This window comes from Schistocerca serialis, chromosome 4 (genome assembly GCF_023864345.2).
Source record: "Schistocerca serialis cubense isolate TAMUIC-IGC-003099 chromosome 4, iqSchSeri2.2, whole genome shotgun sequence".
NCBI classification, from domain to species: Eukaryota; Metazoa; Arthropoda; class Insecta; order Orthoptera; family Acrididae; genus Schistocerca; species Schistocerca serialis.
The window spans coordinates 238,753,447-238,770,437 of record NC_064641.1 but is presented as its reverse complement, the minus strand read 5'-3'; positions in this window follow the sequence as shown (position 1 = coordinate 238,770,437).

Sequence of the window (16,991 nt, the reverse complement as noted above, 5' to 3'; positions counted from 1 at the left end):
TTAAACCATACTTATGGCTGGTTGCTTCTTCAATTATAAACCTTATAATTACACTACAGCCGCGTTTTTTAACAGCTAACAGCTCAGACATTAATTAATGAAGCACGTTCATCGCTAAGGAACCTTGGCGGAGACAATATAAATGTTATGGAAGTCACTCATATATCAGCTAAAATGACTGCGTCACACTTACTGTCATAATTAAGTGCGCCAAAAGACCTCAGGTAAGATACATCATACGCAAACTTACATTGTTAAAAAAAAGGACGCTAATGAACAATTTGGTCTCCCAAGAACTTTATCTGAATCCGAAATTTCTGTTGCCCTTGAATCTCTTGAACCAGAAAAGACACCGGGAAGTGATGACATCCATGCAGAATTTCTTCTGCATTTTGGGAACTATGTAAACAGACAGATGACGGATTTCTACGCTGCCGTTATACTATCTGGTATAGGCTCACAAGAAATGAAGTAATCAAAAATCAAAATGAAACACAAACCAAGCAAGTCATCGGACGAACCAAAGAACTATTACACTACTGAGTATATTTACGAGTTCGTAGAAAGAATTCTATAGGATTAGTCCAATGATCTGTCAGAAATTTCCTACTCAGCCAGCTGTATTCCGACCAGGACGGAGCTACGTTGATCAAGTCTTATCATTAAATACATTTATAGAAGCAATATATGAAATGAAGCAGAAAACATCGATTTCTTCGTTGTTCAAAGTGAATCTTATGATACGGTTTGGAAGTATGGGTTCCTACATAAAATATTTTCTCTTATAAAATATTAAAACCTATTCCGTGGAGATGGACAAAAAAATTAATAGACAACATGTTAACTAGAAGGAAATGGGCCGCAATGAAAGGAAAATACACTATTTTTCCAAAAGAAATGAATAGCGGCTTACTGAATGGATCTGTCCCGGCTTCTCGCTTGTTTGGTTTATGCAAGAATACATCTGATACTTCTCCAACAGTTCCGAAAGTTAGGCTGTGCCGATGACTGGGCAATAGCTACGCAAATCAGAGCTTTCTACGTCTACATCTACATCTGCATCTACGTCATTACTCTGCTATTCACAATAAAGTACCTGACAGAGTGTTCAATAACCACTTTCAAGCCGTCTCTCTACCACTCCACTCTCGAACGGCACGCAGAAAAACGAGCACCTAAATTTTTCTATGGGAGCTTTGATTCCTCTTATTTTATCTGATGATCATTTCTCCCTATGTAGGTGGGTGCCAACAGAATGTTTTTGCAATCGGAGAAGAAAACTGGTGATAGAAATTTCATGAGAAGATCCCGTCGCAACGAAAAACGCCTTTGTTTTAATGATTGTCATTCAAATTCACGTATCATGTCTGTGCCACTATCTCCCCTACTTCACCATAGTACAAAACGAGCTGCCCTTCTTTGTAATTTTTCGATATCATCCGTCGGTCCCATCTGATGCGGATCCCACACTGCACATCAGCACTCCAGAATAGGGCGGACAAGCGTGGTGTAAGCCGTCTCTTTAGTAGACCTGTTCCACCTTCTAAGTGTTCTGCCAATGAATCGGTGTCTTTGGTTGACTCTACCCACAAATTTATCTATGTGATCGTTCCAATTCAGGGTATCCCTATGTATTTAGTTGAATTTACAGCCTTCAGATTTGTGTGACTCATCCCGTAAACGAAATTTAGCGGATTTCTTTTAGTACTCGTGTGGATAACTTCACACTTTTCTTTACTCAGGGTCAATTGCCACTTTTCGCACCTTACAGATATCTTATCGTTTTGGTCATCTTATGACTTTACAAGACGGTAAATGACAGAATCATGCGCAATCAGTATAAGACGGCCAGTGAGATTGTCTCCTACGTCGTTTTTATAGATCAGGAACAATAGAGGCCCTTTAACACTTCTTTGGGGAATGCCGGATATTACTTCTGTTTTACTCGATGACTTTCTGTCTATTACTACGAACTGTGACCTTTCTGACAGGAAATCACGAATCCACTCACACAAATGAGACGATATTCCATAGGCAAGCAGTTTGGTTAGAAGACTCTTGTGAGCAACGATGTCGAAAGCCCTCTGGAAATCTAAAAATATGGTATCAATTTGACATCCCCTGACGATAGCACTTATTACTTCATAAGAATACGGAGCTAGTTGTGTTTCGCAAGAACGATATTTTCTGAATCCGTGCTGACTATGTGTCAATAAATTGTTTTCTTTGAGGTACTTCATAATGTTCGAATACAGTATATGTTCCAAATCCCTACTGCAAATCGACGTTAGTAATATGGGCATGTAATTCAGCAGATTACTCCTACTTCCATTTTCGGGTATTTGTGTGACTTGAGTAATTTTCCAGTCTTTAGGTACGGATCTTTCTGTAAGACAGCGGTTGTATATAATTGCTAAATATGGAGGTACTCTATCAGTATACTCTGAAAGGAGCCTGACTGGTATACAATCTGGACCGGAAGCATTGCTTTTATTAAGTGATTGAAGCTGCTTTACGACAACGTGGATATCTATCTCTGTTTCTCATCTTGACAGTTGTTTCGACTGGAACTCAGGAATATTTACTTCGTCTTCTTTGGCGACGGAGTTTCGGAAAATCGTGTTTAATAACTCTGCTTTAGTCACTGTCCTCAGTGACTTAACCGCAGTAAACGCGCAATGAAGGTATTGATACCGTCTTACCACCGCCCATGGTAGCTGAGTGGTCAGCGTGACAGACTGTCAATCCTAAGGGCCCGGGTTCGATTCCCGGCTGGGTCGGAGATTTTTCTCCACTCAGGGACTGGGTGTTGTGTTGTCCTAGTCATCATCATTTCATCCCCATCGACGCGCAGGTCGCCGAAGTGGCGTCAAATCGAAAGACCTGCACCAGGCGAACGGTCTACCCGACGGGAGGCCCTAACCACACGACATTTCATTACCACAGGAATCTCTTTGGGTTTTCTGCCAGCTTTCGAGACAGTGCTTCGTTGTGGAAATTATTGAAAGCCTTTCGCATTGAAGTACGCACTATATTTAGAACTTCTGCAAAACTTTGCCAATCTTGGCACGTTTTTTTTAGCTGTTTCTGCAACAGCGATCTGACCAGTTTTGTGTACCATGGGAGATCACTACCATCACTTATTAATTTATGTGGTATATATTTCTCAATTGCTGTCGACATTATCTCTCTGAAATTACTCCACAACTTTTCTACGCTTACATGATCAGATCGGAAGGAGTGCAGACTGTCTCTGAAAACGGTGTTAAGAGCATTTTTATCAGCTTTTTTTAAAATAGATATACCTGGCTTTTCTTTTTGATAGGTGTAGGTGTTACGGTATTCAGCCTAGCAGCAACTGTCTTGTGGTCGCTAATCACAGTATTCGTCACAATACTCACTATTTGTCCAGGATTAGTTGTTGCCAAGACTTCAAGTATGCTTTCGCAACCATTTACGCTTCGAGTGGGCTCATGAACTAACTGTTCAAAATAATTTTCTGAGAAAGCATTCAGTACAATTTCGGATGACGTTTTATGCCAAGGCTTAACAACTGGCCGGTTTTGAGCGCGAGTACTCGCGTCTGCTCAGGCACGCGCTCGCGAGCAGGTGCAAGGTCGCGGAGTAGGGTGAGAGGGGAGGGAGGAGAAATGCGCGCGCACGTTTGAATAGGGCCGCAGCGTGCCTATTAAATTCGCGCCGACTGTGTAACGTTTAAAGCACTACAATCAGCTCTAGCAGTTATTGCGCTGGTTAAGAATCATGTCAAGTCGCCGTTGTGTAACCCCAACCATGCTTTCGCAGTTCAACCTCCATTGGGAGGAATTGTATCTGTTCACAGAAAAAGATGGTGTTGCAAAATGTTTAGTACGTCACAAAACGCTGAATTCTTTCAGGAAATTTAATTTGCAGCGACATTATATGTCGTACCACGCGAAAGACTACGGAAGTGGAAAATGTGATGGACCAGATCGTGCACAGGAAGTTATTAAACTTAAAAGGAAGCTACCCGAAGAAGATCTGGACGACGAAGAAAAATTAACTGAGGCAGCTCTCAGAGTGAGTTGCAAAATTGCTTTGCTTTTAGCAAAATCCCTGCGCCCCTTCACTGATGGCGATTTAATAAAAGAATGTTTGGTAGTTGCAGCGGAACATATGTGTCCATCTCAAGTTTAACAGTTTCGTATTGTGCCATTATCTAACATGACCATTATGCGTCGTCTACAGGACATGGCAGACGACGTCCAGAGCCAGCTTGCAAATATCTGTAAAGATTTTATGGCGTATTCTCTAGCTCTGGACGAAAGTGTTGTTATCACTGGAACAGCGCAGCTTGCCATATTTATTAGAGGTGTTAATAGAGATCTTCAGGTGAGGGTGGAGCTCCTCGAAGTGGGAGCCATGAAGAACACTACTATCAGAGGTTATATTTTATGTAGTGTTGAAGAAAGTGTTGAAAATATAGGACTGTCGTGGGATTCTTTAGTTTCAGTGTGTACAGACGGTGTACCAGCGATGACAGAGAAAATATCAGGTTTCGTTGCGCTGTTGAAGGAGAAAATGCAAAAACTGACCATGCCGAATGCAGGGAAAAAATAAGGTTTCGTTGCGCTGTTGAAGGATAAAATGCAAAAACTGAGCGTGCTGAATGAAATAAGGGGCGTTCACTGTGTGACCCACTAGGAAAACTTATGTGCAAAGAGTATCACTCTAAAAAATGTGATGGTTGTTGTTGTTCGTACAATCAATTATATAAGGAAGCATGGACTACAACACAGGCAATTTAAAAGCTTTCTTGAGAGTGTAGAAAGCCAGTATGGTAGCCTTTCTTATTACAGCGAGGTCCGCTGACTTAGTCGTGGCGAATTATTAAATCGATTTTTTTGCCTATTAGATGAGATAAATGTGTTGATGGAAATAAATAACATGTGTGTTCCTGAATTGAAAGAGCCCTCATGGAAATGTGATCGCGCGTTCTTAGTAGATTTAACTAGCCATCTGAATGCTTTGAACATTTCACTACAATGTAAAGATCTGCTAATTACTCATTTCATAGATCGAATACGAGCTTTTAAAATGAAATTGACACTTTGTGTGAGTCAGCTGGAAACAGGAAATCTAGCTCATTTTCCTAAATTATCATCCATGAATGATGTTCACAAAGACTGTGAACGTCATTCACATAGTTCAGTAGCCTTTAAGGAAGAATCTGATCAACACTTTCAAGATCTGACAGCACTAGACAGAGATTTTGATCTGTTCGCCTCTCCATATCCAGCAAATATTGAAAAGATTCTTCCTGAGCTGCAACTAGAAATTATTGACCTGCAGTGTGACAGACAATACAGAGACAAATTTCAGAACAAGAAAAACATTTTGAATTCTACAGACACTTCCCTCAGATAGTTTTCCCCGTTTGCACAAACTGTCGGCTACAATAATATCTATGTTCGGTTCCACGTACGTTTGTGAACAACTGTTCTCTGCAATGAAATGTAACAAGACGCGCCTGAGAAATGCATTGTCTGATCGAAATTTAAACTGCACGCTGCGCCTACAATGCACAATAACAATTACTCCGAACATAAACGCAATTGTAAAGGACAAAAAGTACAAGATAACCGAGAATCCCACACTTCAGTGACACCTTTTATTGTGTAACAGTTCACAAATTAATACGAATGTAGAGGCATACCCTAAGCTAATAAAATTATGTGGCACGTGGACATTCTCCTTTATTTGTTTCATTTGGCGCATTAATAATTCGTGAGTGATATCCCTGCAGGTGGCCGCGGATTTACATTGACTGGCGGCAGCTGTTGTGTGCCCCACGTGACTCTCCCCACTTTCCGCTCTGGTCCAGTAGTGGGGGTAGCGTGCTCGCGCTGCTCCGTGCTCCCGTCTTGCTGCTCACAGCTTGCTCTGCGAGCACGTAATGTTGTGAAGCCCTGTTTTATGCCTGCCGCCGGCTTTAAACGTATACTTTTTCCAGCATATCGAAGGTAGATTAAAGTCACCACCGATTATAATTGTATATTTGAAATAAGATTCAAGTTTTCTTTGAACTGTTCAGCAACTATATCTTCTGAGGAGAGGCGTCTGTAAAACGACCCAGTTAATAGTTTAGTCCGACTGTCAAGTATAACCTCCGCCCATGCTATTTCGCAGGAACTACCTACTTCAATTTTACTACAAGGCAAACTATTTTTGACAGCAATAAATACCCCACCACCAATTGTATCTAAACTATCCTTCCTGAGCACAGTTAGATCATTAAAAAAAATTGCTGCTGAACTTATTTCCGGCTTTATCCAGCTTTCTGTACCTGTAACTATTTGAGCTTCAGTGATTTCTATTAGGGCTTGGAGCTCTAGTTCTTTCCCTACATAGTTACGACAATTTACTGCTACAAAAGCGATCGTTTCTACGACTAACTTACTGTGTTTTACCTGCCTCCTTTTAGACGGATGCCGTTTCTTTGGTTACCTCAGGCCCTCTAACCTAATAAACCACCCAGTTCCTTCCACACAGCCCCTGCTACCCATGTAGCCGCTTCCTGTGTGTAGTGGACTCCTGACCTATACCGGACCCTGGAAACCCATTTCGCGAGTCAAGGAATCTGCAGCCTACATGGTCACAGAACCACGAGCCTCTGATTCAGACCCTCCACTTGGCTCTGCACCAAAGGACCACAGTCGGTTCTACCGACGATGCTGCAGATGGTAAACACCTTCTTAATCTCAGAAGCAAGACCGGCTGTCTTTACCATTTCCACTAGCCAACCAAAACCAGAGACAATCCCCTCTGATCCAAAGCGACATACCTTATTGGTACCGTACATGAGCCAACACCTGCAGTTGGCTGCACTTTGTACTCTTCATGGCAGCCAGGAGCATCCCTTCCACATCCAGAATGACTCCCCCCGGTATCCACTCTGGCTTCCTTCCCCTCTTTGGCAGCCATGTTCGTAAGGGGCCCCATTACTCGCCTGATGTTGGAGCTCCCAGCTACCAGGAAACCCACCCTCTGTGAACGTCCAGACCTTGCGGGTCGAGAAGCTTCCTCTGGAACGGGGTGGATGACTGCATCCAGCTCAGAGACATCGTCAGCCACAGATAATGCCCGAACACTGTTAATAAAATGAACTGGGGAGGCCCTACGATCGACACATCGATAAGTTTTTCGATGTCTGCCAGACTTCGGAATGATCTCCCACCCGACTACAGGTGAGAGGTCAACCTCAGCGCAGGAAGTACGCGGGGCGACCACAGCAGTGGACTGAACGGGGTATATGTGGGATGTGTTCGACGTCTCTCGCATCCCCGCGTCCAACCCCTAACAGTGATGCTCCTTCGCAGCAGCCTCAAGCTGTGTGACGGAAGCCAACGCAGCCTGAAGCTGTGAACGAATGGTAGCCAACTCAGCTCGCATCGGTACGCAGTAATCACAGTTCCTACCCATTACTGCATTCGCTCCCGTTTGAAGCTCGTAGAAATATACAACAAACGATCGGTATATTCGGCTTATTAGCAGCAGGAATTCGAAGTGCTCTCTCACTAACAGTCTAAACAACACTGAGCTACACAAACAAAAAAAAAAAAAGAAACAAAAGACTGTAAGGTCAGAGTTCAGTATAAGGGTCCATAACAACGGCTGTATGTTACACTACACTGTTATTAAAATAACAGCAAATGAAGAAATCCTAACTTCTGATCTAGGAATCTGAAACCAATACTTCCATAAATGGGAGTAACAACCCAATGCAAATAAAATAAAAGTTACCTCTTTTGAGCTGTCGAATGGATTGGCACCCAGGGACCTCGATGTCTGTTTTGAGGGGGACGAACGTATTTACTACATGCATATAACATACATTTGGATCACATTACACTGGAGACTTTGTTTTAGCGAGCACTTGACATGAACTTTTGCTAATCTCAGAAGCAGAGATAACATCCTACAGATGCTCTGTGGCACTACCTCGGGATCATCAGCGGACACTTTTCTAGTATCCGTACTCTCCATACTCAACAGCAGAGTACAGTACGCCTGTCTCGCTTAACAGCCATTTGCGAAAAAGATAGATGTATTGGTTACGATGCCATCCATGCGCATTGTCAGTGGATCAACACGATCCACTCCCAGATACTGGATACCTACCTTCAGTCAAAATTTCACGTTCTGATGTCAGGCGGAAGAGTGCAGTACTATGTGAATACCAGAAGATTATTGTTAAATTCCATCTTCCAATAGTGAATGATGTTCTCCCCATGAAGTGAAAACGGTCAAGATCAAGACATCCTACTCTTATGAGAGCAACATTCTTGCTGAAAGTATTCATGCCATCTATGTATGGAAAGACTATTGACAACGTAACTGTCCTCCACAATGTCTGAAACCATCATGTATCCAGGAGGTGAAACCTGGATTTGATCAACCTCGGGCAATTTGGACTACTCTCAGTCACGTCCAAATGGGCCATGGAATATGGGACCACACTCTTTACAAGTGTGGCCAGTCTTGTTCACCAACTTGTGACTGTGGTGCTGAACGACAGATGTATGAAACTCTTTGGTGTGACGTCATAAGCGAGTGACTGCGTGTGACATCGCTCTCTAAGTTTTTATTTATTTTTAGGTTTCAGATACATATTTTAACGGTTTTTGTGATATTATTTACTATATAAGTGACTTATTAGTGGTGTCTTCATTCACCTCTGCCTTTCTTGTGTTGTGACCTGATATTTGTGTGTGTTTCGTAACGAGCAACTTAAACTCTTACCTGTGTTTACATTCCGCGCTGACCAGTTGCAGCTGTAGTGACGCATCGAAAGCTAAGTACTAATTAATTGTGTGTGTATAGTGGTTTTATTTAGGAACTTTAGTAGTCTTCAACCAGTGTTCTTGGTGTTTTCTGGTGAAATAATTTCAGAAGAACCTTTTGGGAACTGTTTTCAGTTTCGTTACTGTGTCATTAGACGTTTGATTCTCTTTCTGTATTAGCCTTTTGTTATATTCTCATTTGTTGTTGATTAATACTGTTAATAATAGTAGTAACTTCCCTTGTAGAGCAAGTCTGTGATTATTGTAGTCAAGTTTTTAACATCTTCTTATTGTAGTAGTGGAACATAGATAAGTAGTTTTCTTGTTTCAATAAGTGTAAATTTTACCATGAGTGAGAAGTGTGGGCTTTGCCGTAGGTTCGTGAGTAGTGGATTGCGGTGTGAGACTTGTTCGAAGTATTTTCACGGGGGGGGGGGGGGGGGGGGAATGCAGTGGGGAAGCCACTGGGCATTCTGGTGAGATCCTCTCATGGAACTGCAGATTATGTAGCAAGAGTAAGTTGATAGAGGAGCAGGAGCGTAAGATCTGTGCCCTTCAGGTGCAGTTGAGAAACTCACAGGAGGAGGTAGTTAGGATGAGGAGGGAGAAGGTGGTTGGGGAATGGGAGCTGGCTGTTGGCAAGAGATCTGCTAGTAGAAGAAGATTTTCAGATAGTTTTACTATTGGTGTTTGCAATAGATATGACCAACTGTCAGTCTAGTGGAGAGGAATCTCTAGTAGCTGTAGATGTAGGAAGTATGCAGCAGACCTCAGCAGTTACAGTGGCTAGGACAGTTGCAAAGTCGAAGAGAAAGAAGAAGGTTCTGCTGTTAGGTAGTTCTCATGGTAGAGGTGTAGGCCAGCCTAATGCAGGATTGGCTCAGGTGACTGTTAACATAGGGGGGCTATGTAGGGATTTTACTAAAGAGGATCAGGTAGAGATTGTGGGTGGGGCTGGTAATATTATTGATAGGGATGGGGAGTATGACATAGATGGTGACCTGGAAAAGATAGCCACTCAGACTGGCAACACGAATGTGCATTTCGTGGAACTGTTTCAGCGTCACGATCGGCCTCATCTTAATACATGAGAGTTGGAGGAGGAGGAGGAGGAGATTAGTGTTTAACGTCCCATCGACAACGAGGTCATTAGAGACGGAGCGCAAGCTTGGGTGAGGCAAGGATGGGGAAGGAAATCGGCCGTGCCCTTTCAAAGGAACCATCCCGGCATTTGCATGAAGCGATTTAGGGAAATCACGGAAAACCTAAATCAGGATGGCCGGAGACGGGATTGAACCGTCGTCCTCCCGAATGCGAGTCCAGTGTGCTAACCACTGCGCCACCTCGCTCGGTCATGAGGGTTGGGGGTGCGCTGATGACAGAAAGCATGAGTCACATTTCAGTGGTGTCGGTGGAGTCTATCAGCAGGACGGGCTTCACTAGACATGGCCTGCACCTCAAGAGGTATGGGAAGGGGAGGTTGGCAAAGCTTATAGGTGACAACATAGGTGGGGTTGGTGGGATGACTCATGGGAAAATTCCTGCAGTAGTGGGTGTTAGAGCTGCACCTTTTTTAGATTGAAGTCAGCTGATAGGTATTCCTGCTTAAGGGAAGTCTCTCTAACAAATGAACCACTTTTGACAAAGCTTTGGTATATGAGTAATGAGGGAATTAGTATATTTCATCAAAATATACGACGTATTAAAGGTAAAGTTAGCGAACTGCTTATAGATGTTGACTCTGAAATTATTGGTATATCTGAACACTTCTTAATTAAAGAGATAATTCAGAGGCTTCCTTTACCAGGATACAGGTTGGCTGACAGCTTTTCTAGGAGCTCTTTGCGGTGTGGGTAGTAGCCATGTATGTGAAAAACGGCATCACATTTGAGTCAATTGATGTTTCAAAGTACTGCACTAAAAAGGTGTTTGAATGTTGTGCAGGTGTGGTTAAATTTAATGGAGCTAAACTTCTAACTGGTGTTATTTATAGATCCCCAGACTCCGACTTCACAACATTTTTGCTAAAGCTAGAGGTGGTTCTTGGTTCACTTTATAGGAAATACAAAAAGTTAATTATATGTGGTGACTTCAACATTAATTGTATAAGTGATTGTGCAAAGAAAAGGATGCTCGTAGACCTCCTTAATTCATATAAGCTTATGCAAACCGTATTCTTTCCAACGAGAGTGCAAGGGAACAGCAGAACAACCATAGACAACATTTTTGTTCATTCCTCATTACTAGAAGGGCATTCTGTTAGCAAAAAGTTGAATGGCCTTTCAGATCATGATGCACAAATTTTAACTCTAAAAGATTTTTGTGCTGCAACACATGTTAAATATAGTTATCAACTGTTTAGGAAAGCTGATCCAGTTGCTGTAGAGACCTTTGTAAACCTTTTCAGGGAACAAGAGTGGCAAGATGTTTATACCGCTGATACAGTAGACGATAAATATAATGCTTTTCTCAAGACATTTCTCGTGCTCTTTGAAAGTTGCTTTCCGTTAGAACGTACAAAATAGGGTACTAGGACAAACAGGCAGCCTGGGTGGTTGATTAGAGGCATAAGAATATCTTGTAGAACAAAGTGGCAATTATATCAAAACGTTAGAAACAGTCAAAGTCTAAATGCAGCAGCCCATTACAAACAGTATTGTAAGGTGCTTAAAAACGTTATTAGGAAGGCAAAAGGTATGTGGTACGCAGATAGAATAGCTAAATCTCAGGATAAAATTAAAACCATATGGTCAGTCGTAAAGGAAGTGGCTGGTCTGCAGAGACAGGTCGAGGATATAGAATCAGTGCATAGTGGGAATGTCTGTGTTACTGATAAGTCGCATATATGTACACTATTTAATAATCACTTTCTGAATATAGCAGATGAACTAAATAGAAACCAAGTCCCAACAGGGAATCACATAGCGCTCTTAGAAAAAAGTGTTCCGAGACTGTTACCTGAAATGCTCCTCCCTGATACTGACAAGAGGGATATTGAGTTAATAATTAAATCACTAAAGACCAAGAACTCTCATGGATATGACGGGGTATCTAGCAGAATACTGAAGTATTGTTGTATGTATGTTAGCCCAGTACTTAGCCATATCTATAACTTTTCCTTTAGCAGTGGTCGGTTTCCTGACCGATTAAAGTACTCAGTAGTGAAGCCACTTTATAAAAAGGGAGACAGGGATAATGTTGACAATTTTAGACCTATTTCTATGCCATCGGTGTTTGCTAAAGTTATCGAGAAGGTTGTATATACAAGGTTACTGGAGCATTTAAATTCACATAATTTGCTGTCAAAAGTACAGTTTGGTTTTAGAAACTGTTAAACAACTGAAAATGCCATATTCTCTTTTCTCTGTAAGGTTCTGGACGGATTAAATAAAAGGTTGCGAACGCTAGGTGTTTTCTTTGATTTAACGAAGGCTTTTGACGGTGTTGACCACAAAATATTACTGCAGAAGTTGGACCATTATGGAGTAAGGGGAGTAGCTTATAATTGGTTCGCCTCTTAGTTTAAGAAGAGAAAGCAGAAGGTAATTCTCCGTAATATTGAGAGTGGTAGTGATGTTCAGTCCCAATGGGGCACTGTTAAGTGGGGCATTCCGCAAGGGTCGGTGCTGGGTCCACTGCTGTTTCTTATTTATTTAAATGATATGCCTTCTAGTATTACAGGTGATTCAAAAATATTTCTGTCTGCTGATGACACCAGCTTGGTACTGAAGGATCTTGTGTGTAATATTGAAATAGAATCAAATAATGTAGTTCATGAAATAAGTTTGTGGCTTGTGGATAATAATTTGATGCGAAATCACAGTAAGACTCGGTTTTTACAGTTTCTAACTCACAATTCAACATGAACCGATATTTTGATCAGACAGAATGGGCATATTATAAGCGAGACGGAACAGTTCAAGTTCCTAGGCGTTCGGATGGATAGTAAGCTGTTGCGGAAAGCCCACGTCCAGGATATTTTCATACAATTATGTCGTATTGTATTATTTTTTGGGGTAATTCGTCTGATTCAAAAAGAGTATTTTTGGCTCAAAAACGCGCTGTTCGAGCTATATGTGTAAGTTCGAGAACCTCTTGTCGACCCCTATTCAATAGTCTGAGAATTCTGACGTTGCTCTCACAGTATATATTTTCTTTAAAGTCGTTTGCTGTTAGCAATATTAGCCTATTCCCAAGAGTTAGCAGCTTTCATCAGTTAATACTAGGCAGAAATCAAATCAGCATGTGGAATGCACTTCCTTGACTCTTGTGCAGAAAGGAGTGCAGTATTCTGCTGCATCCATTTTCAATAAGCTACCACAAGAACTCAAAAATCTTAGCAGTAGCCCAAACTCTTTTAAGTCTAAACTGAAGAGATTCCTCATGGCTCACTCCTTCTATTCTGTCGAGGAACTCCTGGAACAGCTAAAAAATTAAGCGGGTTCCAGTGTTACATTGTTGATTTTCTTTATTTAAACTGAAGACTTATCGCCTGAATATGTTTTTTTATATTTCATTTTATCTGTTTCTAATATCGTGTTATAATTCCATGTATTGACTTGTTCCATGACCATGGAGACTTCTCCTTAATTTGGTCCCACGGAACAATAAATAAATAAATAAAATGATGTATGAACAAATTCCCCTCGTACCTACAGGGGTCGTCTCGAAGATTTCCTAACAGTGACGAATGGTGTGATAAATTCTACAGGGCAAATCTCCTAAAACTTACACCAGAAATACTGCGGATATGGGAAATGCTACTGAGGTGCGGTTTTCACAGAATGGATTGGTGGTCAGGGGCTCGTATTGTCAGCCAATATTGTAACGTTACTTAGAAAGTGTGCTTGTTGTGCAGACACACCCTTTTTAAATGGAACAATGCCTATTTACTTTAACAAACTAAAAGTAGGGCAAAATTAGAGTGTGAGTGGTGTTTGTTGAATGATTCTAGTTCGAGTAGTTCACGAGACACAGTATTCTGAAATGTTCCCACACCGACACCTGTACAATACCGGAGGTAGCACGCACTAAAGAACAACACAAGTGCGTAAAATAGTTATGTGGATGCTGACTAGTAACATCACAGGTTGTGCTAAAACTGACCACCGACCGTAGCAGTATACACCTCCAGTCTATGGAATGACAGACTCACACGTGCTAGCACTTCAGCGGAGATGTCCGAGCAGGCTGCAGCAATACGTCGTTGAATATCGTAGGGTGTAGTCGGTATGTTCTTCTAAATGGTGTCTTTAAGCTTTCAGCACTGAAAAACAAATCAAAATATCTATAGGCGTCAAATCCGGGGAACGGGCCGGCCAAGGTGCAGATCCTCTGCATCCAGTCCAACGATTTGGAAAGAATTTGTGAATATATACTGTATTATTTCTTGTAGTATGGGATGCAGAGCCATCATTTTCGTGCCACAGGTTCCTCCTAATCTGTAGACGATGGTCTGTTAGGAGGCTGCGATACTTGAGTGCGTTTAGTTTTCCATAAATGGAAACGGGCCTGTCAGCTGATGGTTCACAATTACACATCACACGTTTACACCCCATGGATGCTGCCGTTCAGCTTGACGATGCCGATGGGGACTGTCAGTAGGCCACTAGTGCATGTTTCGTCGGTTTTCCTGACCATGATTGGTAAATGTGACTTTATCACTAAACAATGTAGATGATACATCTGGTGTATCCTGTCTTAATGCCTACGTACAGAAGTTAACTCGCTTCTCACTGTGGTTTCCCTGCATCTCTTTATGGAGAGAGATGTGACTGGGATGGAACCTCTGTCGTCATACAATGCTTTGGACACTTCCCTGACTCATGTCACTTCCTCGTGCGATTGCACGGGAGCTAACGTGCGGATCAGCTGTAACAGTAGCAAGAACATTAATTTCCCCCTGTTCTGTCGTCACTTGATCCCTTCTTCTATGCTGTCCAGGTAAACATTACCACTTTCACGTATCTGTTTGAAGAAGCTGGTAAATAACTACCGAGATGGTCGACGTCTATTGGGACACCGCACAAGAACGAACTACATTTGTCATGCACTCTCCATATACCATGAGCATGTCGGCTTTTTCTGCATTAGTAGTCTCATCGTCTACTCAAGATCTAATACTTGGACGGTCACACACGAACTGACTAGCAAGTCGCAGTGCACTCAAGGAGCATACAAGCGCTCTGTAAGCAAACATAAGAACATCGCATTAGGGAACTAAGCAGGTTAAAAGGCAGATACAAGTCTCGGCGTGGAAACTTTTCAAGATACTATATCACGTAAACCATTCGCATTAGAGTCCTGCAGAAAACACCAATGACATTCTGATTTACCTTACTTTAAGTTTGGTAAAGTCAATATGCATTTTCTCATATAGAAAGGTGTATGTTTGCACAGAAAATACACTTTCTGATATTATTACAATCTAATTGGAAAATTTGGACATTTATGGTAAGGTCTTATGGGGCCAAACTGCTGAGGTCATCGGTCCCTAAGCTTACACACTACTTAATCTAACTTAAACTAACTTACGCTAAGGACGACACACACGACCATGCCCGAGAGAGGACTCGAACCTCCGAAGGTAGCAGCCGCGAGGACCGTGGCAAGAAGCCCAAGACCGCGCGGCTACCCCGCGCGGCACAATCTATTTATTGGCTAACAACACGAGCCCCTAACTACTGATCCGTTCTGTGAAACTTTGCTTATGTCTTGACCACACTTTTATTTTCTATCGATCTTATGTGTTTCGACCTTACATCATTGTCAAAGGCACTGCTATATCAGTCATACAAAAACATTAGATACATTGGATCACGTCAACATTTTCGAGGACGAGACAGGTGTGAACTCCAGTTTGCAATGCCTTTGAAAATGACGGGAAGTCGAAATGCGTAAGATTGATGAAAAGTAAAAGTGTGGCCAAGACATAAGTAAAGTTATTAAAAGTGCATCCAGATGGCCGCATCGTCTCATAGCATTTTCATTCAAACTGGATTCTGTGAAAACCTCTCGTCAGTGACACCTTTCATTTCCGCAATATTTGCGGTTCAAGTTTTAGGTGATTCACCCCGTATAGAAAACGTTGATATTTACCAACAGCTGGTGTCATTTGTATTGTATGATGCTGAGGACCTGTGCTGAAGTATTGGTATGTAGTAGTTTAGTATTCATTGTGTGTATAGCTATTTATGTGATTCGAACTTTTAATCTATTCAACGCGATATATAACTAAATATATGATTACATTTATTCGGCTGTCTTGCATGGTTTACTACCAATTCATTTTTGTTTTCCATATTTTATGGCATCTATGTATGCAGGCGGTGCATCACGCGTTGCACTGCAGTCCGTATGAAACCATTCCTCGGGCTATCTATTTCCAGTGGGATCCTCCACAGACAAAATGACTCTCCAAAGTTTCAATACTACTGAGAAGAAGGAAAGCCGCGACCTTTGCCCGGATGTTAGGTTAAGTTCGGTTTTCTGGTTCTTTAGACAACACTCGGTCGCGCTTAAAACAGAGGTCTTCGGCACACAAATGATCTGATGTGTTATAAAAAGCGCGCGTCCTAGGGTAATTTTCATCAATGAAGAGTGCTTTCAAGTCGTGTATCGTTACATTGGTTGAGAAATATTGCTTCGGGTAAATTCGGAACTTTGGATAGCCGTTATTACCCTTGAATCTAACACTCCTTTAGCATTTTTCACCGGCGACAAGTAAAAGGAGACAATATTGTTATAAAGTACTTTTGGTAATGTCAACAGTTATCTCGAATAGAAGATCGTACATCTATACAAAAGCAAACGAAGATCAGCAAAGTATGCAGAGACATTATTAACGTCACCTATAGAGTAACGAAACTCCGCATTGTGCATGTTGTCTTCATTAGTCGTTCACATAATTTGTAGTTGCTGAGTGTAGTGCAAACAGCATTCTCTCGAAAGTCATAATATAATCCGAACACTTCACTATTAATTTCGTAAACAATCATGGCGTACGTCCATACACGAACGAAAATTTCAAAGAACACTTCCTAGTGGACTACACTGTGATATCAAAGCGGTGCAAGGGCAAAGTTTAGGCAGCTGCCGCATGGACTCCAAGCACGACCGAACGCTGTGGCGGTCCAGGCGGCACCGCTCAGTTTTATGGCCAGGGTCGAA